Source organism: Protopterus annectens, chromosome 6.part0 (assembly GCF_019279795.1).
Source record: "Protopterus annectens isolate FY-2018-M chromosome 6.part0, PAN1.0, whole genome shotgun sequence".
Taxonomy (NCBI): Eukaryota; Metazoa; Chordata; order Ceratodontiformes; family Protopteridae; genus Protopterus; species Protopterus annectens.
Window position 1 is genome coordinate 1,476,531,973 of NC_056737.1, and position 25,070 is coordinate 1,476,557,042.

Genomic DNA, 25,070 nt, shown 5'->3' on the forward strand with positions numbered 1-25,070 from the left:
GACAGGGGTTCTATTTTTACTACAGCCAACTTGGTGTGTGAATGTGAGCCAGTCTCACTGCAGCCAAATTGGTGTGTGTGTAAGCTATTAGTGGATGTTAGACTAAGCATTTTGCATCAAGCTCTGGAATGCTGCTCACTCCTCTTTAGCAGACACTGCTAATGACCTCAGCAATAGATCATTGCTTTTGTATAAGGCACAACAGGCCATGGTTATGCCGTAGCCTGGCAGATGTATACATGTAAGATGTTAGTAAGTTATGGTGTAATTTTAAGGTAAAGCAGTACCTGACAGTGTGGGATAATATGGTGGATTGCGTACACTGCTTTGCCAGGCATATTGCACTTGCCTGAACCATAATCCTGTTGTTAGGCATGGTCACAAGAGCAGACCTACAAATATGACACTGTACAACAATAGGAAAGTAATGGTCATGTTGTTAAATGCTTGGGGATCACAGTGTAAAGCACACTCTGTGTAGGCTCTCTCTGAAGTGAAGATTCGGAAGTCTGTGCATGCACAGCAAATTTGTTCGTTCAAGTTTGTAGTAAGTACTTGGGCCTAACAAGGCTACAATGCCTGTCAAACAACTAGACAGCAAATGGAAGTTGTGTGAACTAATGTTGGACTACAGTTACATGTTCCAGGAACCTAAATGTACAGCATGGCATACATAGGACATGCTGGAGGGAGAGGAACATCTCTCCTCTGCAGTCGGCCTCACTTCCATATCAAGTATCTCCATTACCCTGTGGAAGGACAGACTGCATGAATTGCTGCAAAAATGTTATCTAACATGGATTGCAGCCACAGTGGACCTTGCTAGACAAACCTTGGATATCTATGACACCTGACATTGAACATTACATTGTGATACAACAGCTATGCTCCTAATCACCATCAAGTCACTACCCTAGTCACATCCTATGAACCTTGGAACTCAAGGAAAAATACATGAAAAACTGAACAGACTGGTGTGGATGCTACTCAAGTCATCTACCTGGAAAAGGTAACAACAAGCCTACAGACCCTTGCATCCTCTAGGACAAGACTGTGGATTACCAAACAGGCTGTGGCCTATTTCTTATCTTGAAATTGGTGGTAATGTTTTGCTTATAGTGAGAGAAGCAAAGGAGAATTGCATTGCAGCAGAGAGAAGCTGTGGTGAGAACAGCACTAGTAGTAGCCAGTCAGTAGCTACTCATTTGACTCCCCTCTTTTAATCATTCTTGACAAGCTAAATCTTTGTTTTCAATAAGCACTGCTTGATTTGTTTCTAACTTCAGAATATCTGCTTAAATAATTCTTCATTAACTTTTCAGGATCTATGCATTAGTTTCCGCTAAACTGTTTGGCAGTGCTGTGTACAGTCACAGACAGCTTGAGTGACATTTTTCATGTAAAAGCCCAATTGAATTTTCTCCAATACCTAGTTGCACACAGGACAACTAGCATGCAGTGACAAGCACTATCCAATAGTTGCAAACCGGATACTCCTGACATTGATTAGTATTCTCACCACAACTGTCTAATCAATAAAAAGGGTCTGTTGTCATGGATATGAACTTCTCCACTGTCTCCATTACCAGCTTGGTGGATGTGGACATCCTGAGATAATGGAAAAATTGCATCATGTTTACTGACAACCATTTAATTCTCAAACAAACTGATATGGTATGTAAGAGATGTATTTGCACAATGTTACTGGAGGCAAAGCTCTCACATAAAACTACTCCTAATGTCAATAAGGTTGTTAGTAGTACACATGCTGCACCCATCACACACAATTCAAAGGAGACGTATGCTGAGGCACTTAAATGTAACCTTCCTAAACCACAAAGACCTCCTGGATGAAGTATACATAACAAGTTTCCTCAGCAGCCCCAAATACACTTTTTAAAAACAATACCCACATCAACACATAGAGCTACATCTCATGGAGCCTCTACCTCTAAGCCTATAAGGCAAGCCACCACACAAGCCAATATTCTAGTCATTGGAGATTCCATCATGAGACACACCGATGTCCTTCTCAACAGGCTGAGAAAGGAGAAATTCACAGTCAGTTGCTTATCAGGGGCTATGATCCACCAAATTGCACTTGCACTCATGTCATTTGACCACAAGTATCAATATAATTCAGTCATAGTCCATGTGGGAGTAAATGACCTGACACACACCTCCCTAGACTATATGAAGAGAGACATCATGAAGCTCTTGGAATATGTGTCTCAGGCAGGTATGAGCCTAGTATTGAACAGCATTTTACCTTCTCCAAGGATGATGCCAAAATACAAATAAAAGATGATTGACTTTAATAATTGGCTTACTTTCTGGTGTCATTCTAATGGGCTGCAATACTTGTCAGCATGGAAGGAGATGATCAACATACCATGCTACTTTGCCAGGGATGATCTGCACCTCTCTCTCTAGGTTCTCGAATATTAGCAAAAACATTGTCTTCCCCCATAGTGTCTTTTTTAGGCAATGCCAAACTGAAAGTATTTCTGACATAGCAAATAAAAAACAACAAAATCTAAAGGTATTACTGACCAGAGCTAGGAGTTTAAACAAAAAACTCCACTCCCTAGAAGCTCTCTTCATCCTACAGAATACTGATGTATGTGTGGTCACTGAGACATGGGTTAAGGCCACAGAGAGCACACCAACAGTGCAAGGTTATAATGCCTTCCACACATTTAGACCAGCAATTTCACAGGCAGGGACTAAAGGTGGAGGTGTCTCTATTTACATCAAAAATAAATATACTCCAAGGCTGGCCAAACAAGACAATGCACTTGAGCCACTCCATGTTCAAATCACTATAGGCAAAATCCAATACTACTTCCATGCAAGCTGTAGGCCCCCTCTATGACCCAGGAAACCCATACCATGAATTTAAACTCATTATAAATACTAACCATCCAACCCAATAACATATTCATGGGTGACTTTAATTACCCCACTATTAACTGGGGATCCTGTACAGGTTCATAGGTGTGTACTAGGCTAATGGCCCTGGAGAATTTACAAGCCTATCCCATAGAAGTTCCCTGGTATTGTGCCGCCTGACATTAGTTCCCAGTGCCTCTATCAAGTAGAGCAACTGGAGTGATCCCTGGAGTGAACTTTCTATTTCCCATCCACTCATCAAGATTTCTCTAGAAGATAGTCAGTGAGGTGCTACACTTGACATGTATGGGAAGTCTATTCCAGAGTATGGGCAGTTTCTGGGTTATGAACCCGTTCCTCCAGCATGTTCTGTTGATTGTGGTAACGAGGTTGAGATCTCTGGAGCATGTGGTGTGGAGGGATTGGGATTTCTTTAGATGTAGCATTTCTAACAGTGCTGAGTCAGACATGGCTTTGTAAGTCAAGCAGAGATTTCCTCTTAGTAGACAATATGAAATGGAGAATAGCTGGAGTTTTTAGAGTCTGTCCATGTAGGGCATGTGTTTAAGGCCTAGGATCCTCTTCATGAGGTACTTTTGCGGCCTTTCCAGCTGTTTCATGTGTCTAGTGAGGTACACACCAAATGGGGCATTATACTCTATAATTGGCCTAATGAGGGAAGAGTAGAGAGAAATGATGACCTCTTTCTTCCTGGATGCAAAACCCTTCATAATGAGATGTGCCATATAGAAGGACTTTCGGACCACAGTGGCAGTGTGGTGGTCGAAGGAGAGGTTGCTGCCAATCTGTGCCCCCATATCTCTTATAATGCCTTCAGTGCTCAGTGGACTCCCATCGATGTGGTAATTGGTGAGAACTGAGTTTTTCCCAAAGGGGATAACAACACATTTTTTGGCATTAAGTTTAAGGCCCTGGTTTCGACACCAGACATTGGTCTCAGTGAGGCCTTTCTGTAGGATGTCTGCATCACTTGAGGAGTTAATAATGGCTCCCAGCTTGCAGTCTTCTGTAAACTTGATCAGCCTGAGTCCCTCCATGTTGGCCTGGACTTCTGAGACGTAGATGCCAAACAGGAGAGGACCCAGGACTGATCCCTGTTGGACTCCAGTCATAACTGGTTGGCAGTCTGACTTGGAGTTTGCTACTTTCACACTGTGGGTTCTATCTTTGAGCCAGTTTGCAACCCACCTAATGATATAGGGGTTGATGCCTAGGTTAGTGAGTTTATCAATAGTTCCTGAGTGAGGAATAGTATCAAAGGCCTTGGCCAGATCAAGATAGGCTGTATAAACTGCCTTACCCTCATCCACAGCTCTGGTGACTGAATCAAAGAAGTCAACCAGGTTGAGCAGGCATGATCTACCGTTCACAAAACCAAACTGAGTGAGATATAGAGTTTGGAGATTTCTTATATCTTTGTTAATTAGGTCCATGATGATGCGCTCCATAGTCTTACATATCAGACTCATCAGGCTAACGGGGCGATAATTTCCAGTGTCTGTAGTCGCTCCTCCTTTATGGAGAGAAATGACTGTAGCAGTGCACCATTTGGTAGGAACAAAGTCTGAAGTGAATCTGTGAGTGAACAGGGCACACAGATGTGGTGCCAGTTCACTTTGTAATTCATGTAGAGGACAGCCAGGTATATTGTCAGGTCCAATGGAAGCTGTATTCTTGGCCTTGGACAAAGTAGATTTAACTTGTGCTGCAGTAATGCTGGGTGCATGGCATTCTTCTGGTATTGAAATTGGTCCTTTAGGGGGGAGAGAGGAGTAAAGTTGGCAATGAATCTGTCAGCCAGTATGTTGGCAATATCTGTTGGATCAGTATAGGAGGTACCATTGTGCAGTAACTCAGAACAAATCTGGGTATTGCTGTGGAGATTGTTGATATAACTATAGAAGGCTTTGTGGTTGTTTTTAGTGCCTGCTGTAATTCTGCCTTCATAGCTGGCTTTGGAGGTTTTGCTGAGGGATCCCAACTTTTTGTTGAGGCTAATAAGGGAATTTTTCCATACTTGTGACTTCACCTTTTTCTGCAACAGTTTCTTCCTTCTGTTGTAGAGTTTATTAATGGCAGGAGACTACCAGATTGGCTTCCACTTCCTTTTTTTTTGGAGGAGAGTGTCTTGGTTCTGCTGGGTATGGCTAGTTCCACGCATTTACTGTATGTACGTGTTTGTACAGTGCATTGGTGTACGATTCGGTAACTATGCATCTATTTTTCATTGGCATGGGTGCCGTAAATTTATCCACCTCTGTTTTTAGGAGTCCTAAGTCAGCTTTGGAGAAGTTTCTCATGGTGGATACCTTTGCAGGGGGGTGGGTGAGATGTGGATTTCCATGGTGATTAGTTTGTGGTCGGATCTAACCAGGGAGGAATTGACTATTGGTGTAGAGCAACAGTTTCCCATGTTAGTAATAACCAGGTCAAAGATGTTGCTTCCTCTAGTGGAGGTAAGAATGAGCTGTTCCAGGGCATTAGAACTGATGAATTCCAGGAAGCATTGGGACAATGCACTGGTGCATGAGTAGTTTTTCTAGTTGATGGAGGTGTAGTTGAAGTCACCTAGTATGAGAGTGCTTGGTTGGATCTAAATTGTTTCCAGTGTGCTTAGGAATGTGGAGTGAGAGTCTTGGGACATGGTTGGGGACTATAGCAAGCTATGACTTGAATCACCATTTTGCCCAATGTTAGTTGTTCCTAGAATATCTCACATGGATTATGCTGGGATACTAGTCTGGAGGTGTGCAGATCCTTTTATGAATATAGTTACATCACCGCCTTTGGAGCTTTGGTCCATGTTCTGGAGTGGAAAGTTGTGGAATGAGTTATAGCCTGGAAGCACAGGGGTCTTTGTTACAGCACAAATGTCGATGTTCTCTATTTTGAGGAGTGCTTCAAGTGAGTGCATCTTGAGATTTAGATTTCTAGCATTGAGCAACATGACCCTCAGATAGCATTTATTTATAGCTGTTATGGTGGTAATTTGGTCTTCGGAACACCACCTAAAAAAGGCACTATAGGGGTGGCAAGAGCCTTAGCCAGTACCCGTAAACCCAAGGGTGACAGATGCAGGCCATCTCTGTCAAAGCATCGAGGTTTATCAGTCATGTCATCGCAAGTAGATGCATACTGGATCCCCTTAGAATGACACCAGAAACTAAGCCAATTGCTGAAGTCAATCATTTTCTATTTGTACTGTGATATCATTCTGGGCATTGGTAGGATGCTGCTTAGGACTACGGTCATACCTGCCTGAGCCACATAATCCGAGATTTCCACCATGTATCTTTCCATGTAGTCCAGGGAGGTGCATTTCAAGTCATGCACTCCCATATGGACAATGACAGTCATATTTGTACTTGTTGTGGAGTGACCTGAGTGCATGTGTTGTGTTAGGACCTGATAGATAGCTGACTGTTACTTTCTCCTTATTCATCCTAGTGAGTGAGATATCAGTGTGCCTCATTATTGAGTCACCGATGATTATTGTATTGAGCAAGTAGTTTTGCCTTATGGGCTTAGGTTGAGAGGCACACTGTGTAGGTGAGCTATGTGTCTTGTAGTTTGTGCTGTGTTGTGGTGTTCAAGTGCGTTTCTGCCTTGGAGGTCTCTGCTGTTTGGGTAGATTTTTATTGACAACCTCCACTAAGGTGAGTGTGTGGTTTGTGTTTTTATGTGAGGGCTGTGATGGTAGGTGATCTGGAGGGCTATGTGTTGCATGTGGTGTGGTGCAAGTGTTGAACTTCTCCTCTTGACCAGCTATTCCAGTCTTGGCTGGAGAGTGCATGACTTCCAATTTGGAGATATAAGTGCACCTTTCACAAGTCTGAGTGTTGGGAGGTAAGAGGACAGGGCTGTCTGTGTACATGAGACAGTTGCTACACTGACTCAAAATGCCCAAGTTCACCAGGTTAATAAGAGAAAGCACCGGGAACTGACATTTAGACATGCCAGGAGGGATGGTCATCATTACTAAGTACTAAAGCTGTTTCCTTATAGGACATTTAGGCTGATAGCACTTATGTGTGCTGCAATGATTGCTACAAAAAGCCTGATGAAGTGCTAGGTGAATAAGCTAATTAAAATTCAAGAGAGAAGAGATCTAGCAAGATGTAATGGAAAAATTGAAGTGCAGACTTTCTGGCACCGATAATAGTTTACCCCAGCTTAGCAGCACTGCGCAGCGTGCAAACTCATGCAAACATGGGCTTTTAAACCAGAAAGTTAAAAGGGATAAAAAAAACTGCCCAAATGGCCAATAAACTACAACTTCAGAGCCAGAAACTATTCCTCTTGTGGTAGATAGGCTACCTAGTGCTTACCACTGCCAGTGATGAGCTGGAAGGCTTCCTTCTAACACAGAAAGGTCTGGGCAACTCAGAAACTTACAAAACAGTCCTGGATACAGTAAATCTGTATCTGGACTACTCTAGTAACAGGAAAGGCAGGAAACAAGCTTAGAACTTTTTATTTATTTATTTATTTATTTATTTTTTGCAGAAAAAACAGTTAAAACAGTAATAAAAATACTTTAAATGCAGTGCAAGCTAGCACACTTGAGTGTGTAGCAATATTAAAGCAAATGCAGTTAAAATAAGTGCAGTTAAAAAAATGACTTAAATCAAGTGCAGAAAGCAATATAATCAGAAAAATCAAAATGTAGGCATTTAAAGTCTCTCTTTCTCCTTTCTGCTGCTCTTGTAGTCTGCAGGACACCAAAATAGAATCTGTGGAGCTTAAACAAGCCCAAACCCGTGCAAACACAGTCTTTTAAACAAGAAAATTGAAAGGGATAGAAAAGCTGCCCAAACGGCCAATAAACTAAAATTTCAAAGCCAGAAACTACTCCCCGTGTGGTAGATAGGTTACCTAGTGCTTACCTCTCCCACTGCTAAGCTGGAAGGCTTCCTTCTAACACAAAAAGGTCTGGGGAACTCAGGAACTTATAAAACAGTCCTGACTCCTGGGTACAGCAGATTTGTATCTGGACTACTTTAGTAACAGGAAATGTGGGAAACAAGCTTAGAACTTTTTTTTGTTTGTTCTTTTGCAGAAAAACAGTTAACTTGTAGCTGGAATACCTCAAAAAGGGTTTAAAACATGGGCTTTTAAACCAGAAAGTTGAAAGTGATAGAAAAACTGCCCGGATGGCCAATAAACTAGTTGCACAGCAGAAACCACTCCTTTTGTGGTATATAGGGATCCTAGTGCTTACCACTCCCACTGATAAGCTTGAAGGCTTTCTTCTAACACAGAAAGGTCTGGGGAACTCAGAAACTTACAAAACAGTCCTGGATACAGCAAATCCTTATCTGGACTACTCTAGCAACAGGAAAGGTGGAAAACAAACCTAGAACCTTTTTTTTGTTTGTTCATTTGCAGAAAAAAACAGTTAACTTGTAGCTGGAATACCTCAAAAAGGGTTTAAAACCATGCAGCTAAAACGCTGCATGCTGCAGACCTGTATTTAGACTATGCTGCTCAATTTTAAGGTTAAGAACTCGGTAAGAAAAAACTCACAATGAAGCACAGATTAATCACTTATAGTCAAAAGAATATCACTTGCAGTATGGAAAAAATACAGTTAAACAGCAATGAAATGCAATAAAATGCAGTTAAACAGTAATGAATTGCAGTAGATAGCAATGAAATATAGGTAATCACTTAGATTGCTCTGAAAGAATAGCTCATAAATCACAACAATAACAGACAGCACTAATAAAGCAGCTAATCAGTAGAACATTGTCATCAATTTAGGGAGGCTACCAACAAGCAGTAATAAATATGGCAAACAGCAAAATGAAGTAGAAAGAGGTACATTTTTTTTTAGTAGAAAGTGAAGAGACAGAAGATAATTTAAGGTTCAAAAGCTAAAGGGTTGGGCCTTTACTAAGTTCTCACTATAAACAGTAGACTGAGCTGATGTAATGTGACTGGGGGGAGTGTCCAGTATCAACTTTATACCAGAGGCGGGCAACTCAAAGCCACCAAGATCTGAGACCACCACAACAACTGGGTGGGTGACACCAAATGACAGGCACAGAGATTCCTGGATTTTGTAAACACAAATTCACTGCACCTGGCAGTCAATATACCAGCCAGGGGTACAACCATACTGGATCTGGTCCTCATTAATATGTGAGGCTACTGCACACCCCCTACTGTAATATCTTCCCTGATAAGGTCAGACCACAAAATGGTCTGCTCTGAAGTAAAAATAAAACCTGGACCCCAGCTAAAACTTGAATATTCAGGAACTCCTCTGAGGCTAATGTCCTGCTATTAAATGATAACCTGGCAAGAGTTCAAACCCCAATAAACCCTGACACCACTGCTGCCTGTGCATAACTGTTCACAGAAACACTGCACAAGCATATTAATAGCTGCATAGAGGCAGCTGTACTCATCAAGAAAAAGTACAGAATAACAAGCCACCCTGGTGTAATCACAAAATCATTAGGCTGTATAACAGAAGGAAGAATATCATGGCAAAATTTAGGAGGTACAGCACCCAGCAGGATAAAAGCACTCTCATCAAACTAAACAAACTACTCAGAGGGCAAATAAAGTTTACCAAAGCCAGATGTGAGGTAAATTTGGTCTCCCAGGCCAAGTATAACCACAAAGCATTCTTTAGCTATGTCGGCAACCTCAAAGGCAATACACAATTGTATGCAGAGCTCAATGTAAATGGTGCAACCTGTAATGTGCCAGAAGATATGGCAAACCTCCTGGCTGATAAATTCAGCTCCAGCTTTACCCCTCTCTTCCCCCTCAACCTTCCATCAGGAAATGCCATCAAATATAACTTCCCCCTTACTATCACTAGAGAACAGGTCCATAATGTTCTCTATAAGACCAAGAAAACTGCATCAATGGGCTCATACAATATCCCAGGATGCCTTCTAATTAGAATGAAACATGAAGCATGACTATCAGAACCTCTGGAATTATTTAACTGTATCCTCCAAGAAGGCTTCATGGCTCATGAATGGAAAACAGCAGTAGTCATCCCTCCACACAAAGGTGGGCCATCTGCAGACCCCCAAAACTACAGACTCATAAGTATACACTAGTCTTAGTTGTAAAGCCATGGAAAGAATTATAATTGAAGTGATCAGTACAAATATAGTAAATCTCCAGACACTAGACCCAACCCAGTTTGGTTTTGTCAAGGGCAGATAATGTCTACTCAACATGGTAGACTTCTTTGAAGAGCTAACCAAAGCAATGGATGATGGAAAAAGGATTCACACTGCCTACCTTGACCTGATCAAGGGATTTTGACACAATACCCCACTCAGACATTGCTGAAAAACTGAGGAGGTTAAGTACAAACTCATATGTCACCTGGAGGATAGCCAACTGGCTCAAAGGTAGGACCCATGGAAGTTAGAATTGGGGAGCCAACCTCTACAAAGAGGCCAGGCACAAGTGGAGTCTCTCAAGGATCAGTCCTTGGACCACTCCTTTTTGGCATTTACTTCTCTGAAGTCAAGGCCAATGTCAGTGTGGTCTCTGGCTGATTAAATTTGCAGATTATTGCAAATTAGGGGCTGTCATTGAATCCCACACTGACATAAATGCTCACCAGGAGGGGCTGACACAAACAACTGGTGTCAGACCCATGGACTAAAACTAAATGCCAAGAAATGCATAATAGTATCCTTTGGGAAGTCACCCACCCTGATAACTATCATATTGAGAACACACCCCTTATAGATGGCCCAGTAGTCACGGACTTAGGAACACACATAGATAGTAATCTAGACTTTGACCATCATGTGTCTACAGTAGTGAGGACATCATCCTATGTTATGCAACTTCTAATCAAAGATATGGCATCTAAGACAAAGTAAGTCATTCTTCCACTCTATTGTGTACAATGCCAGGTATATCCAGCAATTGAAACGTCCACAGAGATTCCTCACTAAAAGAATACAGGGTGTAGGCAAAATGTGCTATGCAGACTGCCTCAAGGCGATATCCCTGTATTCTGTCTCCTACAGGCTTTTGAGGGGAGATCTATGCCTGGTGTACAGGGCATTGTTAGATCCTACTCTGATGGACCTACTGCATATCCACAAAACAAACAGCACTAGATTTACCCATTCTAAAGAATTAAACATTGCCTGTGATATAAATAGGACCTGCTGGAGAGACAGGTATGTATTCCAGAGACTACCCCTTCTATGGAATAGGCTCACCATTCATGTGAAACAGAGTTCCTCCCTAAGCCAATTCAAGTGCAACTTGGACAACTGGATGGGGAATATGAAATTCATCCCTGGTTTGGCACCACCTAGAAATGCCTCATCTCCTAGGCCTCTGCTTATAAATGTTTCATCTCCCAAACCCATGCTTACACTTACCAAGGGAATTAGAACTTGTCAGAGATTTGGGATGCATGGCTAGACTTAAAAAGGCCCTTGTGGTCCTTAGCCTTTTAAACACCTATGAACCTATGACCTTATACTGTACTACTGCTCTGATGACATTTCTCTACTGTGCTGACATGCAAACCTGTACTCTGAATTTGATGGGTTGATTGTAGATGCGTACTCATATGTGTGTACTACACAATCCTGAAAGAAAAACATACACATTTCCATGAGACACATTTCATTGTGTGACTCCACAGCCCTTACAACAGCATCCATTTTAGCACAGACAAAGTCTTATACTATTAGCAGTATAAATAGCAAAGTGCAATATCTGAAATGACCAGTACAAGTAGCATGTCAATGGCACCAATGGATGAAAGGAATTCATACTAATGTAGATTGTCACGCGGTACATCAGACACAAAGCTTTATTTCCCTGCATTCATAAAAATAATGTTAGGGATGTGGCACACTTATCATCACTTGCACAGGATGTTGTGTGGGGGTGCAGGAGGCCAGGCTAATCCAGTAAGTTGGCAAGCATGTGTGTGAGTAAGCAAGGGAAGCAGGCAAGATCAACCATAGAAATGTTGTGTGTCTGTAGTTGCCCTCAATGTGACACTGGTGTGTGAATGTCTACATGAATGCAGTCAAGCTCACTGCTAGCCTTACATGTCTGTATGTTGGACAGCTGTGAGCTGTGCATGGTAGAGCTGACATCCCATCATCTCTGCCCCTGAACATGAGAACTGGCTCTGCCAGAAGTTGCACTGGCACCCACTACACCCAGGTTCAGATACTGTTCGACTACCTGAAGATGATTGACGCCTACTAGGCATGTGCCCTGCATGGGAATGCCCAAGACCATGACTCTATGGCCTGCTACATCTTGGTGTGGACAGCACACTCCCCTCTGAAGCACTGGATATACTGCTACTATGGCAACATAATTGGGCATGGCCATGTTGACTATTAGCAGATGTAGTTGCTGACCTATGCTCAAAAAGCTGACACTCAACTATAATCAGACATTCCATCACAATGTGCATTCCATGACAGATAGTCTGCGATCTGTCTCAGACCTATCTCTTCCCAAGATCACCAGTCAACTACTGATCCAAGTTTTCAGGAACACAGTGGAGGCAGTCACAGATTTCAGACTGTGCTACATCCAAAACCCTGAGCATTCATCAGAAGTTTTTTTCCGAATGTGTCTGTGCTTCCATGATGGCCCTAAACATATGCTGAGTGACACGTGATGAGACACCTGCAATAGGCTGTGGAGAGACAGCAGACCTCTTACGAGCACCCCTATCAAGGCGCCTGTGTGGAACCCCAACAACAGTTTGGGTATGGCCAGTGTCAACAGTCACTGAAGACGCAGTAGCCAGACTTCCATGTTCAATGTCCCTACCCTCTGACTGTCCAATATCCATGGCCTCAGGGGACTGGTTATGCATAGGCATACTGGCTGTGTACAGGGATAATGATGGTGGCCAAGGGATGTATACCTCTGTGTCTGATTCATGCTCTGCAGCCCCTAGATTTGCCTCAGTTTGACCACCACCATCATCAGGGTGTGAAGAGACACTGACATCAGGTGGTGTAGGGGACAAAGACCATCTTTCCTGGTCATCTGTGATAAAAAGGAAAAAGCAATGCATTAATATCCTGCAGTACTATACTCTGCACTACTATGGTGGAATATATGTTAAGCTGTATACACTGCTGTCACTATCACAGACATTTATAGCTACCAATCTAACAGAGTAGGACATGAGGACATTATTTTCTAACCCCAATCGGTAGTGATTTGGAAATAATCATTCAGAAAACAATCTTAGAAACAAAAAATAAATGATGTACACTATGGACATTCTGCAAAAATCTGCACAGTTGAAAGTTAATGGCAATCATTAATGTCCTGACAATAGTTTTCAAGTCAATCACTATGGTCATATTTCCAAGGCAAAGGTACGAGTCTAAACTGTGGGCGTTCAGAAAATATCTGTACAGTTGACAGTTATACAGACAGTACATAAATCCAGCTATCAGGTCTGGGATGACACTTTAGCTAATACATTGAAATATATCTACATCTCTGACATAACAGTTTTCTGCTTACAAACAACAACTGCACAGCCTCTTCCAATTCCTGACGGTCCTGCAAAAAGTTGAGGGAGAGGTAATAGCAACAGCACCACATGTAACAGTAGAACAGAGGTTAATACGTCCAATAATCTCATATCTACAGTAACTGCAATGTTAAAAGGTATGTGGGTATTCATTTCTTCGTGGGCTTAAAACTGCAGCTAACTTATTCCTGCCAAATAAACACTTAACACCCATGTAAACCTATATATACCTTGACAGGATGAATGCAAAAAATTTATTTTGCTGATCTAACTAAGCATACTTGAAAGCTCCTCTTGAGAGGAACGGGTGGCACCCACATCCACAACATATTGGCTAATGGATGTCTGGGTGCTGTTCTGTGTAGGAAGGTTTGTCAGGAATTTCTCTGTGATTGTGAAAGGAGGTTCTGCTGCAGGGTCACCAACAGTGACCTGAGGATCACTGGTCACATCAACTGCAAACCTCCTTGCTGCATTGATCATATCTGTGGCATGGTGTTGCACCTGCTTGTAGCTATCATTTTGATGACCGATGGCATTGATATTGTGCACCAGTTCATCCCACAGGGCTGCACATTCTGAACTATATGCCCTCCCTCAGGACACCATGACCTGATAATGTTGCCACAACACCTCAATGATGAGGTCATTTTCTGCCTCAGAAAATGGTGGCCTGCAACTTGCATGCATAATGTTTACTGAAATGCAAAGAAATGAGAACACATATAAGGATCACATATGAATGAATAAAGTATGAGGAGATACAGCAGTAAAGGACAGCTCTCAGTATTCACCGCTTGATTACACATCTCATATTCAGCAGTGGGCCAAAAATACAAATAGTGTAGACCCAACTAGGATAGTAGCAATAGTGACATATTCCTGTCTTTGCCATGACAGATACTCATGTATGCTCACACGCCCAACACAGCAGTCCATTGTAATGTGCCCCATAGCAGGAAATATCCCCCCAACACAAAAAAAGAAATATAAAAAAATAGTGCCAACAAAATATGTTTACTATTACAACTGCTATGAAGGGAAGTACCCAGGAGTCCTGTCCACCTAGTTATCACACAGTATTATACCTTTGGTGTACTCTACATTTTCTGGATGTCTAACAGGGCTGGAGATCAATGCCATCTCATGAGTACTGTTCTAACAAAGGTGTAGCTCAGAATATGTGCTGTGTCTTTAAGATGCTTATGATGGACTGTGCATGCACATATAAATAACAGGCACGTGCTGTTCCCAGTGCCATTTTGAGAGTGCAGCCAGAGAGTAAGCATGTATGATTGCAGTCATTAGTTTGTATATCAGTTACTTAAGTTAAAGTCAGCAAACTTCTATCAAGATGAGTTTGTATAAAATAAAGCTGCTTGAACAGAATCCACGAAGACTATTCTATTGTGTCCAAAGTAGGAGAGCAACTTTGTGTCAGAACCAGGATATAAGAGAGTGATATTCAGAGCCATGAGGTGCAGAGATGACAGTGAAAGTAAACTAAGAAAAACCAGCACGAAAAAGAGGAAAAAAAGAATCAAGAGTACTGAAAATTCGCACAAACTTCTTATTTTATAAAAAATATAAAACGGAGCATTACAAGGACACAAACCATATTATTAAACAAGCAGGAGGCACGAACGGTTTATTACCTAAGGAAAATGTCTAAAATTAAGATATTTGACAAAACGATTATTAGAAAAGAAAAATGAGCATGTTTAAAGCAAAACAAGTATGATTCAAGTAAAACGGGAATGTTTAGAGTAAAACAAGAGCAAGAAAAATCCAATGGGCATGAAAAGAGATTAAATGAGAAAAATTAATATAATAAGGGCAAAAAGGGCACACTAAGCATAAACAAAGCAAAGCGACTGCATGTTTTTTGGCAAAGTGCTGTCTTATGGCATGACTGCAACTTCATATTGTATCAAGGGCATAACTAGAGTTATTCAAAGAGTCTCAAAGTGTGAAGAAGTGCTTACAGTGTGTGCTTATTACTGTGCATGTATTCTGGAGTTTATATGTGTGCAAAGTGCAACTATCTTGCGAAGTACAGTCAAAGTATAGCCATTTCAAAAAGTTGCTTGTGCTAGGTGTGTTTTTGCAAAGTGCAGCCATTACAGAGTGTTGCTTGCACTGTAAATAATTGCCTAGCAAGGTACCACCATTTTGGAGAAATTTCAGTGTGCTGTGTTCAGTTTATTTGCAAACTGCCATTACTTCGAAATGTTATTGACTCTGAGCTTCTCTTGCTAAGTTCATTTGCATTGTGCAGTTATTTGAAATGTTTCTTAAAGTGATGATAAATAGCTTTTGCAAGACAGTAATTTCAAGAATATTACAGTGCCTGAGAGACTTATTTCACAAAGTTCAGTTACACAAAGGCTTATTGTGCTATTGGGCAAAGTTACAAATACTGACATAAATTTCTGGCATATGTGTATGTGTAAGTGTTCATGGTTATTTGCAAAACCCTTCACTGGTGTGTGTTAATATGGAAGATGGATTTTGAAAGCCCTCACCACTTGCATTTGATCAGAATACTGCAGGGGATTGGAGAATGTTTGAGCAAGAGTTTATAAAAGCAGTTTATTCAGATAAAGATGCATGCACCAGGGCTTCCATTTTGCTAAACCTATCTGGATCAGAGGCCATAGAAAGAGAAAGTTCATTTGCGTATGGACCAGCAGTATTTGGGGGAGAAAGGGAAAATCGTCATATTGTTGTATAGGCTGAATCAAGGGAAGACCCTGAGTGTTTGAAGCACAAGTTCTGAGAAATGTGTAATCCCCAGACAAATATTACGGGAGAGAGGCATTTGTTTTACACAAGAGATCAGAAACCAGGGGAAACCTTTGCAGCTTATATAACTGACCTGAGAAACAAAGCCAAAATGTGTCAGTTTGGTGACTTAAAAGATGAGTTAATAAAGGACAGGCTCATGTGTGGTATTAATAGTGCTGCTTGTGAGAAAGATTTTGCATCATGACAGTGATTTAACATTGAGTAAAGCCATTGAGCTTTGCCATATCCATGAAGTTACAGAAAAACACACAAGTATGTTTGCGAGTGACAAGAGCATGATCTCAGCAAGTTCCAGAGCAAATATAGATACCATGCAACACATGGCAAACAGAAGTAGGCCTAAGCACATGGCAGCCATAGTCCCTGCTGGCTCACCAGGGAAATAACATAGCTTTCCAGCAAGCTCTAATGCTAATTCGGTTAAAGGAGCATGTTCCTCAGTGCAGTACAAGCGTGATCAGCAAAACCCAAGTCCAGCTTTATTGTTCACTGTCACAATTGTGCTGCCAATCACAAGTCTAAAAGAGAAAAATGCTTAGTATTTGGTCAGCAATTTCACAAGTGTAAGAAATGGAACAGTTTTTCAAAAGTTTTGCAAATCAAGTAAACCCCACACAGTTGTAAAGAAAGGTCACACAAAAAAGCAAGTCGATCAAGTAGCGCCACAGCAGTCTACTTTCTATGTAGATGGTGTATCAGTAATTGGTAAAAGAGTTGATGCAGTGAATTTGTTGGCAAAAAGTGAAGTGTTTTGTACAGTTTGGATCAATGGTAAATCCACATAACTTAAATCAGGCACTGGTTCAAAGTGTAATGTTATATCTGCAGACACATTTGCTAAAGTGAGAACCAATGTAAAACGTGTTGCTTATGGAGGTAAAGAAATTCAAACTGAAGGCTCAGTGATACTTTCATGTTATTTGGCCAAGAACTGTTAGAACTTTATTCTATGTAGTCCAAAGACCAGTATAGTCTTTATGGGGTCTCAAAGACAGTTTGAGAATGAATCTACTTTCTTTTACCAAAGAAGGTCATCACATAAGTGTATATCCCAGTTCCAATTTTTTTCCAAAAAAAAAACCAGCTGTGAGGCAGTTAACCAGTTCTCAGTCACAAAATCAAATCCAAAAAGAAAAAGAAAACTGGAAACACTCTAAAACAACAAATATTTAATCCAAGTTCAAGTTCGCAAGTAAACACTTTCACCTTCAAGACTTCTTCAGGCGAAATAAATACTATCAATTAAACAACATAACTTAAATACATTTTAAAAAGTCACATGACTCTAATTACACCTTCTGATGCAGCATATTTAAATAAGGCTTTAAAGTAAAACTGTCATTAAGACCAGGTGGTACAAACGCTCTCATTCTTAAAATCCATCTCATCTCTTCATTTTCAGTTAAAAGTTTGATATTCCCACCCCGTAATGGTCTATAAATTACTTTTAAAATCATAAACTTAAAACTATGTTGCTCGCCCTTCTCTATAATGTGTTTACTAAGAGCATTTGTAACTACTCTATGTCTTATATCACTGAGATGACAGGCTATACACTCTTTAAATTTCCTGTTTGTCATAGCCACATATAAAGCATCACAGATTTCACACTTAGCTAAATATATTAAATTGCTTGTGTTGCAATTCCCATATGCATGTAAAAACAAACTCTCTACCTGTCATGGGATGTGTAATGGATTTCTCTGTGAACATACACTTGCAGTAAACACAATTCCCACATTTAAATGTAACTTATTTCACATTTCCTACCTTAAAAATTCCTTGGGTTGCTCCTTATAACATAACATCTGTTTCAAAGTGTTCTTCCTTTTGAACCTGAAAGCTGGTGGATCCCCTACTATTTCCTTTAATGCCGGGACGTCCCTTAAAATTGACCAGCGCTGCCTAATAATATTTTTTACTGCTTTAGTGTTCCTGCTATAGATAAGTATACACCTCATTTTATTTGCTTGCTGTCCTGCTCTAACTCTATCCTGACTCACACTACCAAAATAGAGCTGAAGCCCTCTGCTTAGTCTTTGCTGTTGTATGCTCCTATTAGCAACACGATCTTCAGACACTGGGTAACCCCTATTTAAAAAGTCAGAGACCACAACATCCAATTGTTCGGGATTCCTACCATGTACAGTATTTAGTCTAACTACTTGTTGCATCTGATTTTTATTATATTTCCAAACATAAATGGAGGATGCATGCTATTACGATGCAAGTGACTATTACACTTAACCTCCTTTCTTTATAGTTCTGTATATACTGTACCCTCCTTTCTGTATAGTTCTGTATATACTGTACCCTCCTTTCTGTATAGTTCTGTATATACTGTACCCTGTTCGTCCTTTAATTTCACATCAAGGAATGTAATCTGTTCCTTAGATATACCATGTTTGAATCTTAGAACAGTAGTAGTTCCATTAACATGTAATATAAACTGTTAAAATTCATCTCGATTACCTTCCCACACAACAAAAAGATCATCGACAAATCTTTTATAAAAATGAATGCACTTCTTAAAAGGATTAGTCAAAGACAACACATATGTCTCTTCCCACATGTACATGACAATATTCGCATAGGTATTTGCAACTGCTGTTCCCATTGCTACTCCTCTTTCTTGATAATACAGACGAGTGTCAAAAATAAAGGTATTTGATGTTAAAAACATTTTTAATAGGTCACACAATAGTCTGATCCTCTCAGTATCATAGTCTAAAAACCTCTCTAGGCCGATTGCATCTGCTCGTGGGTGGGTTACAGAACCACTGTCTACGTTTCTAGAGAAAAGACCTGTATTACAGAAAAGAGAAATTATTTTAAAAGACACCAACACCTTTTTAAAGCAGTTGTATGAATGGTCAAGTGGACCACTTCCTATTAGTTCCCATAAGGTGATAATGGACGTTGATTCATTGTTTACATCAATACCTCACATACACGGTGTTGAATATGTCAGAATATTCTTGGATATTTATCCATGGTTTGCCTAGCTACTAATTTGAATTTTTATGATGATTCTCATTAGCAATTGACTGCATCTGAACCAATCTGTGCTTCAAAAATGCTAAATGCAACCTAAACAGCTGATTTGCAGTATCATCAGCCAATCCCATAACAATACTCAAAAAAGATATAAGGCATCAATGTAGATTCCATCCCCTTTCTTATATGTTGGGGTGAAAATTAGTGGAAAGAAGGTACAATGTCAGCACAGCGAGACTGTTTGTAGCAGCTACTTTTTACATACAGATATGTTCCTACAGGCTGAAGCTGCTGCTGCTGCTGGCAATAGGCATAGACAGACAGGGTGAAGACTTTGCAGGACTACAACACAGAAGAGTAACTGTGGGACTTATGGCAGGCTTGATTACTAGTCAGAGCCAGATTGAGGAAACTCATCCCACTGGAAATTAAGGTATGTGTTTAAGGTAAGTATGTTAGCCAAATGTATTATTAACAAAGTAAAAGGCAACATGCTTGGTGTATCCTAGAACAAGTTAGGGGGTACATTAACCATAATGTCAAACACTCGAACAACTGTCAATGTATAATGCCATGGTAGTCATCTGGAAGGTGTGTGCTGGTAACCCTTGATTCTAGCACAACTCCCATATATGTCTATTACTTTTACACCCGTGGTTATCTGGAATATCAATGGTAAATAATTGTGGACTGCAGTCTGGAATTACTGGGCCACATTTGAATTACATACTTTAAATTTTTTATTTATTTATTTTTATTTATTTATTTAACGTGTTTACTGGGAAAGTCTGACTTGGAACAAGCCAATTTTCAGTAGAAGCCTGGGGAAAAATAATCCAGATGCATGTCTTTATAACATGGGGGAAACAGGAGCACCCAGAGGAAACCCACATAAATGCAGGGTGGACATACAGACTCCACATAGAAGGCACCCCAGCTGAAAATCAAACCAGAGAACCTCTTGCTGTGAGGGACAATGCAAATTGCTGCACCACTGTGACAACCAGCTATGTTTTACAAACAGACATACATACTTCCTCTGGGAATTCATGCTAATGCATAACCTGACATTCTAGGCACTTTCTAGGGTTATAATAACAATAGTTAAAATGTGTTCCTATCTGTAGGCCTTTAACCTTCATTATTTAAAAGCAGACATTCCATCCGTATTGCATTGGGTGGATAAATAGGTGATGACAGTCATACATATCACAATTTATAATGGTGATGTACACATACATATATTTTAAATGCTAGACATAGCTGTATTTGAACCCAGGGCCATGTGGACCAAAAAATAAATGTTTTCAAACCATTTCACAGATTGAGCTACAGAGTTAGTGAAATAGCAGTTGTGTTTTTACATGTTGCACAGATAACTGCACACTGAACTGGTGTTACGCCACTTCCATCTATTACAATGTGTATGGCTTTATAGTGATGTATTTCTCTACCAGATTCACAGTTAAATTCCTATATTCCATTAATCTTTCAGTAGATTTACTGCTCGATGTGGTGCGATGCACAGCATTGTGTAAACATGCTTAGTGACAAGAAAATTACAATTACTATGTTTTGCTTACAACACGTGCTAATTAACTGTGTGGCTTGGCAGACGGATGCACTATTGTTCAAGTCAGACAGTACTGGTTTCGAAAAATGGTGTAGGTGAACTTTTTGAATGTGGTTATTATGCTTTCATGTACATGTAATAATACACTACCATTTACCTTAGCTTAGTGAAGCTGTGCATAGCACAGCATCGTGCAATGATTCTTTAAAGAAAAGAAAATTAGGGAGATAGGAAAGTGGTGAAACTGGGTGCAAGCAGGGGGAAAATATAGTGAAATACAGGGAGGAATGTTCAGGAAGGGTGTAGGAAAGAACCATAGCTATCCCTTTCTTCAACAGTAACAGCTGTGCATTTGCACAGATTTTTAGCTGAATTTGGACTGTCACCCCAGAAAGAGAGGTGACAACAACATATGTGTGTTGTCAAGCTAGTTGGACCAAATTAAGTGTGTCCAGTGGACACGTGTGTGAAATGGAGACCTATGTATGGGACAATTTTTTTTTCGGGGAAAAGGTGTCCCCCTTTTTTTTTTTGTTGGGGAAGGGACATAGGTATGTATTGGGAAGCTGGGAAAATGAGGAAGCATTTTCAGACAGACAAGACATACAAGACACCACCCAGGGTTGTTGACGGACACAAGAGAGGGGTGAGCACCTTGGTTGAGGGGCGGGGGGATCCAGGTCCCATGGATGTCAGACACGGTAACAGTATGACTCAAATCCTCACTCATGGGACTGTCAACACTGCACCTTCACTGCTCCTGTGGAGGCAGTGACTGACGCCGGTGCCTGCAGCTAGACTGCCACACCAGGAGAGGCAGTCTGGTCTCCATGCAGCGTAGACATCTGCCGACAGTCTTCTGCACAAGCCTTCACACCATGCCTGGCAATTGTGCACAGGTTACATAGGTATCCCCTCCACCTCCACTCCCAGAGGGGGGCACAGTCCTGGCCTGTGGGGAGGGAACCTACCTGAAGGAGCACGTAGTGCAGAAGCTGGGCTCCTGTGACTCAGCCGGCGGAGTCAATGTAGGTGGACAGTCAGGAACCAGACTACCTTGTTGCTCTGTTGTAAATAAAATAGAAACATAAAGGGGAAAAAAACGTAACCCAAACAAATGTAATAAATAAGATAAAAGAGAATAATGAATAATGGAATAACATTGAAAAATAATATAATAAGGAACACAACAATAAATAAGTAAATGAAAATTTATTTAACAACAATGCAATATTAAATTATACATAAGGACAACATAAGAGGTAATACCAAATAATATGATAATAGGAAATATCTCACTAAAATAATCACAGGCCTAAAGCAGATGCCCTCCGCTGACCACCTTAAAAAACTCCAGCTATAATCTGTTGCATATCGTCTACTCGAGGCGATCTCTGCTTAACATACAAGGCCATGTTAAACCCAGAGCTGTTGGACATGTTACACTTAAAGAAGTCCCAATCCCTCAAAGCCACATGCTCCAGGGATTTAACCCTTGTCATCACAATAAACAAAACAATCTGGAGGGATAGGTTCCTGACCCAGAGACTCCTCTGACTCTGGAATAGACTGCCCATACATGTCAAGCAGAATGCCTTTTTGGCCCTTTTCAAAGGAACCTTGATGATTAGATGGGAGAAAGAAAATTCACCTCGGGGATTACGTCAGTCGCCCTGCTAGACATGGGTCCAGGGAAGTAAATAGTGTGGTAAGAAATAGCCCGGGAATTGTTATGGCTAGGCTTGTATAGGCCCTAGGGCCAATAGCCTAGTACCAACCTATGAACCAACCTATGATAGTGTTAAATATATTGATTAAATAAATAAAAGAAGAGAAGGGGTGGGGTGAGAGAAGAAATGAGAACATTAGTAACTTCACAGATACTATAACAAAGCATACTACAAATAAGTACTTTTAGATATGTTACATTTTACTTGTAACACCACTGAGTGCTATGACATTTATTATTTGAAATACTACTGTTCCTTACAAACACACACTATAGTTGAGATTATATTGCATCCAGCAATCATTCAATGTTGCTTATACTGGAAATATGATGTTCCAAATATATATCTTGCAGCCTCTTAGCATGAGACATTATGGCCCAAGCCATACAGAATGGTGGAACAAAGGTACAACAACAGGGAACATTTTTTACGTAGTGTGTTCTTGCAATTGTAGCAAGGTGTTCAGATAACAAGTTTGTCATTAAACTATATTCAGACAGATTTCTAATATCTGCAGTTCAGAGGACTGACATTTTTTCTGACATTGATCCTCACCAATGTGGCAGAGACTGGCCAGTAAAATAAGGTAATATACCAAACAGACCACACATATCGGGCAATATTCAGTAAATTCTGCAAAAATCGTGACAGTTGAGAGGTATGTCCATGTCACTTGATAGCTTTACATTCAAGGCGCATGTCTATGGGTGTGCACTTCACATGCAAGCATGGTTACGTTTTACTGATGAAATGCTAAAACAATACTGAAAACAGCACAATTTTTCAGTTGGCTGGTATAGGATTAGAACCCACAAGCAGTGACTACAATAATACTGGTAATACTGAACATTATATTTGAAATACAACTTTATCACAGCACTGTCTGCTTTTACACTTTATTGATTCATGTTTCAAATCTTGCATTTACATGCACGGATAGCTACCTAGGACTTCTGTTAACACACATGTTTACCCTAATCAGTTATTGACTGCAGTCAACAGCATATTTCTGATAATGAGTAGACCACAACATTGACACTTAACTTGGGTATTCAGCAATATTAAGTAGTGGTTGGAAGCTATGCTACATGGTACTGCATGCATACTTGATTTTACTTGCTTTTACAGTTCAGATATTCACTGCCATATTAATGAAAGTCTATGGTGTCCCAGGTATTTTATACATGACTGTTAAAACTGCAATATCTATATTTTTTATTTTATTATTAATTTATTCATTCATTTATTGCTTTATTGATTTTCTTACGTACCATGCGCTTGCCTCATACCGGCCAAATTCCTTGCATGGGACTGCATGTTGCAAGCCCTTTCTTCTGCAGCTGTGGTAAGAGTGGGAAACCATTATGCCTACCAGTTTTGTACAGATTCAGCTTGTATATTTATAAATTACTAGAGAACATACTTACATATCTGTGGGGTGTTCCCTGCCTGTGCCTTTTGGATCCACTGTTCTAAAGTACCCCTCTTCTTTCGTTGAAGGTCATCATAATGGTGATGACACTGCTCCCCTGTGCTGAGGATACCAGTCACACTGGTCAGGTCCCTGGCCAAACTATCTCAGGCCTCTGACTTGCATTCTGTCCAGATATAGTTCTCCTGCAGCAGCTGGGGTCTGTGGTGCTGTACCAGGAGTCCAATTAAAATTCTAGGCCCCTGAACATCCCAATGCTGTGACTGAAAGTGCACTTCTTCCCCCATGACAGCCATACCTGCACACAGGATTAGGGACCAAAGAATACTGAGCAATTCCTGCCAATTGCCCTTTAAATTGGAAGCATTCTCGCCATTGCCATCATACTGAAACTTTTACATTGAGCAAACGTGAAACCCCAATGTTTAAGCGATGCTTAGCCATGCTCAAAGAAGGAAAAAACATTACCCATGTTTAAGCAATGCTTAATACTGCACACCTTTTCTAAATGTAGTAATAATTGAATTTAAAGTGAATGGATGTTTCAGTGACCTAACACAGTTTCATAGCAGTATATGTAGAAGGTTTCACTACCCAGGACTTGAACACAGGACCTAGCACACTATAAGTCATCACTCAACCTATCTCACCATAAGAGTACTGAAAGGAGCTCATACATCTTCATATATACTGCAAAAGTGCTACTGTAAGTGTAGCGCAGCTTCGTTGCATGTCTTTGCATAGTGCTAGGCACTGTGCAGCTGAAACAAATGGAAGCATCTGGTTTCTATTTTAAATGTCTGGAGCATGTCTTGTGCATGGATGTGCAGAGCTAAGCATAGCTAAATAACATGGTGCATCATGAAAACATGCACATGAAAGGAGAAAACAATAATTGAACACATCCAGTTTCGATTTTTAACTGTCTGGCACATACCTGATGTATGGTTGCGCAGATTATTTGTTATCTTTTTAGGGGTGACCTGGGAGCAATGCTCATTTAACATGCCCGTTGTAAGGGTTGTTTACCATACTCATTATAAGGGTTGTTTACCATGCTTGTTTTACTGACTATGAACGTTTTTGTGTTTA